Here is an 8,582-nt window from a genome sequence, read left to right as displayed (position 1 = left end):
AAGAACAAAAAGAGCCACACTTCCAACAGAACCTGCCAAAAGCTCATTACGGTAATTACACCACTCTTGACAGAGACTGAAGCTGGCTGCTTCCAAGACAGCCAAGTATCATACATTTTGCAATAGTAATCTGTTAAGAGGTTTATCCCTCATCCTAGATAATGATTCCTAATGCACAGCATTACGACAGGTAGCCCTTGTAATTAGTAAGCCATCACTAAGCCACAGTGCCCGGCTCAGCATGGCCATGTGCTGATGCATGGCAGCCCTCCTCTGTGCTCTGGCAGCCTGGGGGGACCTGGCTGTGCTGCCAGGGGCTGCCCCAGAGCAAGGAAAGGGAAAGTAAACTTGGAAGCAAACTGGGAAATGTGTTGCAGTGGAGTGACGGGGAGCAGCGCAGGGGCACACGTCCTTCATTACAGTTCTAGGGCAGCATTCAGCCTTTGCCAGGTAGGAGGAAGTGCGAGGGTAAGAGCTGAGAATGATTTTAGCACCACCTCTGTCCCCCACATCCTTCCTAACAATATTTCTGTCGAGCTCTCAATGGCATTAAAGAGCAACCAGGATCGCTGCAATCTTTGGCTAGTATAAAGCAGAGGGATGATCTACATCAGAGCCCTTCCCAGGTGGGCAGAGCAAAATCCGCTGCTGAGCCTGAGCCCGGCAGCTTGTGGCACTGCACAGCCACGTTGGTGCATGCCAAGCTCTGCACCGTGCTCCCACCCCACCCGGTCCCACAGAAGCAGCAGTCCCAGGAGAGATGCTTGCAGCGAGGCGTGATGCAAAGCACACGGAGCTCGGGCAGTCGGTGTCCTTGAGTTGCTGCCAGATGGAAAAGTTTGGATCCCTTTTAGTTTCACGACACATCCAGGCCCTGTGGCAATCATAGAAAGGAGTGAGACTTCTTAACATGCAATCCAGTTCACTATGTTTTAATAACCACGAATTGCCGGCGATGGAGCCTGCTGCTGTTAGGAGAGAGAACGGCGGTAAATGCCTCTCGGAAAAGCTATTTATAAACGGCACACTTAGATTCAAAAAAAATAAAATAAAATAAAATAAATGTTACCACAATTTCATTTACAGCAGGTGGTGCTGCAATTTTTCTCTGCAGAAAATGAGAAGTACCTGCGCAGCGCAGAAACAGAAGCAAGCACCTCGGCACAACTGGCCTCAGCAGTTCTGCTCAGAGCACAGGAGGTTAATGGCAGCCAAATGTAATAATGAGTAAGTGAAACAGCAAGTAAAGTAACATACAGAGGTAAAAAAACATAGAGGTAAGATAAACAAGCAAAGTAAGTACAGCCCATTATCAAGGTGGAGCATTTATGCAGGTATTTAATAGCTGGAACAGAACATGAAGCCGACAGACTTCAGCCCTGGCTGTCCTGATGGAAGGAGCTGCACTCACTGTGCACAGCGCTGCCCTGCACAGCTCTGCCCCACGTGGGCTCCCTCCTGCAGCATCTTCTGGGCTGCACTCCATGGAGTGACCTCCACCTTCCCTGCTGGCCAGGTGGGGATCAGCCCCCAGCAACTCTATCTGCTCCACGCAAGAGCCCAGCAGCCTCCCAGCCAGCACTGCATGCTGAGGACACCAGAGCCATGCCCAGCACAGAGCAGTGCCCAGCACAGAGCCATGCCCAGCACAGAGCCATGCCCAATGCAGAGTCATGCCCAGCACAGAGCCATGCCCAGCACAGAGCCATGCCCAATGCAGAGCCAACACCAGTGCAGAGCCATGCCCAACACAGAGCCGTGCCCAGCACAGAGCCGTGCCCAGAGCAGAGTCATGCCCAGCACAGAGCCTTGCCCAACACAGAACCATGCCCAACGCAGAGCCATGCCCAACGCAGAGCTGTGCCTAGCACAGAGCCGTGCCCAGAGCAGAGCCATGCCCAGCACAGAGCAGTGCCCAGCACAGAGCCATGCCCAGCACAGAGCCATGCCCAGCACAGAGCCGTGCCCAGCACAGAGCCATGCCCAATGCAGAGCCATGCCCAACACAGAACCATGCCCAACGCAGAGCCGTGCCTAGCACAGAGCCGTGCCCAGCACAGAGCCATGCCCAGCACAGAGACATGCCCAGCACGGAGCCATGCCCAGCACAGAGCCATGCCCAACACAGAGCCATGCCCAACACAGAGCCGTGCCCAACACAGAGCCATTCCCAATGCAGAGCCATGCACAGAGCAGAGCCGTGCCCAACACAGAGCCGTGCCCAGCACACAGCCATGCCCAATGCAGAGTCGTGCCCAGCACAGAGCCGTGCCCAGCACAGAGCCATGCCCAGCTCAGAGCCGTGCCCAGTGCAGAGTTGTGCCTAGCACAGAGCCATGCTCAGCACAGAGTCATGCCCAGAGCAGAGCCATGCCCAGCACAGAGCCCAGCAGGCACCAGCTGTCTGTGCACCCACTGTGCTCCCACAGGGTTTGCCCGCACCACAGAAAATCTGTGCCTCCCAGCTCCTGAGCAAACTGCTCTTCAGAAAGGCTGTGCCATCACTCGTAGCTACAAGTCCTCCACCCCAGTGCTGTCAGCGAGGAGAGAAGCACGTTGAGACAACATCAGTGCGACAGGTCAGGGGGATGATTTCACCTGTGGGAACTGCACCTTCCTGGGGAGCCAGCCTTGCCACCAGGCTGTCCCTTGCCAAATGCTATGATAACTCAGTTGGATTGTAAACATTCTGAGACAGAGAGTGCTGGCCCTGTGCTGTCACCTCCCTGCAGGGCCACGTCTGTGCAGGGCTCCGAGCCCACCAGAGAGCAAGGCAGAGCCTGGGGAAGACACTTCGAAAATGCAAGATTTTTCCTCCTCCTTTCCACGTTAGAAGACAGTGCTTTGAATGCCAGAAAGCCCAGCCCATGAAGGATCGGAGCGTTAAACTTCATCGCATCACAAAGGAAAAGTAAATACTCAGTGCAGCCTCAATCATACCTTAACAGGGAGCTGTTTCCTTGCTCACATCCGCAGATATTCACCGGGAGAGAGGAGGGAAGACAGAGAAAATGCTACCACCAAGCGGAGGGAAGGCGAAGCAGGGAAACAGGAAAGCAGGGAAAGGTGCAGCAGCACACACACTTCTTGTAAACACCTCTGATTGCTCTCAGTGATTTACGCAGGAAGAAGAGCGCTGCCTTGTATTTTCTGATCACCTCTGAATGGAAATACATGTTCTCTTCAGGGGGATTTCCCCTCTAACTGGCTGACTCTCACACGTTCAGCAGCATTACGTGAAGCCCAGGGTTACATGCAGGTTTGTGCTGGCAGAGGGGCGGATGGATGGAGCACTTGGTGCAGAGGGAGCTTTCTCTGCCGCGAGGTGCTTCCCTCCATCAGCTGCCAGATGCCAGCTCCTGCTCTGCCGTCCTGCCTCCTCTGCCTGGCACTGCCAGCACAGGCAGCACTGCATATTATTTTGCAAGGAGATAGCAGGTGTTCCCTCTGCAGCCCGGGTAAGTGGGTGCAAATACCCTGCAGCAGCAGCAGTGCAGCACACAGGAGCACAGCCCCGGGCTGCTGCTGGGGCTGAAGTTCCCAACTCATATCTAAATTAATGTTTCCCAGAGCTCACCTATAACTTGAGTGCTCATGTTTAATTGCAGAACGTCTTTTATTTCCTGGATTACCACATGCAGATGGATTCTACGGCTCTATGTCATACGTGGTATGATGCTATTGTTCTCCAAATCAGAGATTCAAGGAACTCGGAATATGCTATGGACTATGGACTATGACCTAAACCAACTGGCTTTGGATTTTTTTTTTTCTTGTGACTTTCTCGCTCCCCCAGCATTGCACACAGCCCTGAGAACTAAAAGCAAAGCGGCTGCAGCAGCAGTGCTGGAGAGCCTGCCTCGCTCATGGAGGTGGATCCTGATGGCAGCGTGCCTCAAAATGATTTGAGAAATTGGGTGGGGAGTCCACCACTGAACTGCCACTGGGAAGCAACGCTGATTCTGAGCAAAAAAAATAGGTTACATGCAAGATATAGAAAGCCAGAGCTTCCAAAACCTCAGCTGCCACTGAGGCAATTAAGTGAAATGTTGAGATTTTTCAAAGTACTCGTATTCTGCTTATACCAGTGCTTATCCCAATGAACACATATGGGCAGAATTTCAACCTGATTTGCCAGAAACTGCTCTAAAAAGCAAGGGTTAGGCAGGCTGAGGTGGGAAAAGAGACTCAGGTCCACGCAAAGAAACCATCAGACCGCAGAGCGGAAAGGCACTGCAGTCTTTGGGACAGGAGCAGCTCCCTGGCCAGGTGGCTGACAGCCAGGGGCTAGCAGTGGCCGGGTGACATGCTCGTGCATGGAGAGATGGGAGCAGAGGTGAGGCTGCGTGCCTCCAAGCCACCTCGTGCTCTGTGGCCTGGGACCACACGCATCTGCAGAGGGCAGGAGGGATGGGAGGAGAGCAGCAGCAGGACGGCAGGCTGGCTCCCCGCAGGGCTCCTCCTGCAGCTCCGGCTCCGCAAAGGTCTCCAGGTTTCTCTCTACCTAAATAATTCTGACAAAACGTCTGTCGCTATGGCAACGAGGGAAAACAAATTGATTTGAGAGGTGTCTGATATTCGTAATGCATAGAAATTATGGTTGCCGTGGCAACGTGATTTATAAATGAATTAGAATATTTAGGAAACAATTAGCAACCGAAACTCCTGGGAAGCGAGGTGAGTCTGAGTGCAGCTCTGAGCGCTGCCAGCCCTGCACAGACCACGCACTGCCTGCGCTCAGTGCTGCAGCACTGAACCACAAGAGCCTGAATCTCGGGGGCCTTCTCAGAGTGGGTGATTCAGGAATTCGTCATGGGCCAGGAGGAAAACACCAAACAGTGCAGAGCTGCACAGCGTGGGCACGGGCACCAGCATGCTGCCCGGGTACAGCTGCCCGTAGAGTTCCCACACACTGAGATGTTTGAGCCCTGCTGGTTAGGAGCAAGGAACCTTGGGGTCTGCCAGCATGGCACAGCCCAAAGGGGACGGCTTGTGAGTGGGGTATGCCCCACATGCTTTCTGAACATCCCTGCTTGCCCATCCCTACCTGTGCTCTGTAAGCAATGACCTTCATGCTCGTCTTCTCCTTTGGGAGCCACTTGTGCTCACCCAGAAGTTCACATCCCCTCACCTCCTACGAGGTTCATTCATCACCTGGAGCATGGCTTGTTCAAAAGCATTATCTGGGAACGATTGTTCACGAGGGTGGATAGCAATAGGACAAGGAAGAATGGTCTTAAACTGAGACAGAGGAGATGTAGGTTAGATAATTAGGAGGAAGGTTTTCACTCAGAGGGTGGTGACGCACTGGAACAGGTTGTCCGAGGAGGTTGTGGATGCCCCATCCCTCGAGGCATTCAAGACCAGGCTGGACGTGGCTCTGGGCAGCCTGGTCTAGTGGTTGGCAACCCTGCACTCAGCAGGGGGGTTGAAACTCGATGATCTTTGAGGTCCTTTTCAGCCCAGGCCATTCTATGGTTCTATGATTGATTCTATGATCTTAGACAGTGGGACAGGGCCTATCTCAACTGATGTGATTTGCCTCGATGCTGGAGAATCCCTTGGACATTGAGAAGCACACCCCTGGGGAAATCAGTCACTTGCATCGTGCATGTCTGTGTGCACAGGGCAGGTGTGTGGAACAGCAGGCAGAGAGGAGCTGGGAAACAAGCACTTCCTTTGGGTCAGAAAGAAAATAAGAATCATAGAATTATTAAAGTTGTAAAGACCTCTGAGATCCCCAAGCCCAACCCCAGCCCACCGCACTATGCACACTGCCCATGTCCCTCAGTGCCACATCTCCATGGCTCTGGAACAACTCCAGGTGACCCCACCACTCCCTGGGCAGCCTGTGCCAATATCCAACCTGACCCTCTGCTAGCACTACTTGAAGCCGTCACCTCTCACCCTCCTGCTGTTATTCAGGAGCAGAGGCCAACCCCCACCTCGCCTCCACCTCCTGTCAGGGGAGCTGTAGAAACTGATGAGGTCTCCCCTGAGCCTCCTCTTCAGAAACAAGCAAATTCGCTGAGAGTGAGATATCAAAAACTTTAAAGTACAAAAATATTGCCTGAATCCATAAGAATCTGAGCAGAGTTTTACGTGCACTGGGGCTGTGCAACAGCAAAGTCAGCCTTCCCATCCCTACCTGCCTCCAGGACCTGCCGTGGGATGCTGCTAGAGAGGTCTGTGGCCAGCCCTGCCCCGCGCTGCTGCCACCACCTCCTGTGTCTGGCTGCACATCTGCAGCACAGCCAGAGCTGAGCACATGCTACCAAGCGAAACCCTCTCCAGGCAGGGCTCAGCAACAGGGATTCACACAGCATTTTGTTTCCTCTCACTTCACATTTACCCACTATCTCCTCTCAGCAAGACAGGTCACCTGTCAAATAGCATCTTCTGCACAGTGCTCCTCGGGCACCTGCGGACAGCAGGGCCTTCCACCACAACCACAGCGCAGCAAAGGGACGGCCACCGCGCTGGTTTTCACAAAACACAGCCACAAGAGCACTGAGCAGAACTGATGGCCACAACTGCCTCTAAATGCATCACTAAACGCTGGCACAGAGAGCACTTCGGGGATTTAGGAATCTGATAATTGGAGGGAATCCACACTGCGATTGGTCAGAGCTGCAGACACAGCAACTGGACACCTCCCCATCCCAGGTACTGACTTTGTGCAGTACCTGCAGCTTCTGACCCCCCATGTTTTCCACCACCACAGTCCGTTTCACATCGTGTGGTGTAATCACAAAGGGCAGAGCATTCCCAGCCCGAGGGCAGCTCCCAAGGCAGTGCTGCAGGGCCCTCCCTGCCTGCCCTGACCCTATGGTCAGCTGGGCACAAGCCAGAGGGATGCCTGCACCACTCCTCCATCCGAGCTGGTGCTGGAGGGGTGACCTGGCTGGGAACAAGGATTGTGGGCTTGTGCCTGTGAGTTCCCAGCAGGAGAATGGCTCAGCAGAATAAGGACCTTGAAATCACAGAATGGTTTGGGTTGGAAGGGACTCTTATAGGCCCTCTGGTCCCACTCCCTGCAATGCACACGGACACCCACAGCTCCACCAGGTGCTCAGAGTCTGTCCCCTGACCTTGGCTGTCTGCAGGGATGGAGCACCACCACCTCTCTGGGCAGCCTGTGCAGTGCCTCACCACCCTTAGTGCAAAAAAATTCTTCCTTATCTCCAGTCAAACTCTCCCCTCTTTTAGTTGGAAACCATTTCCCCTTGTCCTGTCACAACAGACCCTGCTAAAGAGTCTGTCCCCGTTCTGACAGCCCCCCTTTACATTCCCAAAAGCTGCTCTCAGCTCTCCCTGCAGCCTTCTCTTCTCCAGGCTGCACAGCCCCAGCTCTCAGCCTGTCCTCATAGGAGAGCTGTTCCATCCCTGGATCATTTCTGTGGCCCTCCTCTGGTCACACTCCAACAGCTCCATGTCTTTCCTGCACTGAGCACTCCCCATCTGGACACAGTGCTCCAGGTGAGGTCTCACAGAGCAGAGCAGAGGGGCAGATCCCCTCCCTCACCCTGCTGGCCACGTTGCATTGGATGCAGCCCAGGGTACAACTGGCTTTAGGGCTGCGAGGGCACAGTGCTGGCTCACATCCAGCTGCCACCCACCAGTGCTCCCAGCTCCTTTTTGGCAGGGCTGTGCTCCATCCTTACACCCCCCAGCCTGTAGTGATGGTTGGGTTTGCCAAGACAGCACAGAGACATTAATACAATCCAGTGAGCACTGTGGCTCCTAATCTGCACTGCTGGCCCAGCCCAGAGAAGATTCCCATGGATATAAGCTCAGCAGCCTTACACCATTATATCGGGTTAAACTGCAAACAAAAATCATTTTTAGATTATTAACTGCCTCGTAGGCAGTGCTACTTGAGAATAGGAAACACAATGTCAGGCAGAAAACTATTCTGAATGCAATCTTTGTGGGGCATGATATAAAATAAAACTAAACTGACACGACTGGGGCATAAATCCTCAATGGGAACTTCTCGTGCATCAGTAAGCAGACGGGAGTCTCCTTCACATTATTAAGATCCCTGCTCTTACAGTCTACACTATCTTTCACTTTTCTGTGAGATACAAAAGGAAGCTCCAGGCTCACAGAAGCCCAGAAAACACACAGGTTTATATTCATTGGAACAGCAGAGGAGCCAATAGTCCCACTGCTTTAATTTCCAGTGCCTCGTATCCCTAAAACTTGGGACTCCCCAAGTTCAATTTTCCTTCCCAGACCCTCAGCAGCTTTCCACAGCCACTCTATTTTTCACCCCAAAGTTAGATTTCTTCATTTCCAAGAAAAACACCCCTTCAATGTAACCTTCAGAAGCCACAGCTACCACTGGCAGTAAGTCCTTCAATCCCAGCACAAACATTTTGGTCCTGTTACCAAACTGTGCATGTGTACGTACCTAATGACACCAGTGCAACCAGTTTATAACCAGGGACCCCTTGACACTAGACTGGCAGCTGATCCCCCATCACAGGAGGATGAGTTGTTAACAACCACAAACCAGTTACACAGCCAATGAGCGCCTGGGATGCCTTGCTATCTCTCTGAAGATATGAGGTGCCTGC

Source organism: Numida meleagris, chromosome 6, assembly GCF_002078875.1.
Source record: "Numida meleagris isolate 19003 breed g44 Domestic line chromosome 6, NumMel1.0, whole genome shotgun sequence".
NCBI classification, from domain to species: Eukaryota; Metazoa; Chordata; class Aves; order Galliformes; family Numididae; genus Numida; species Numida meleagris.
This window is presented reverse-complemented; position numbering follows the sequence as displayed.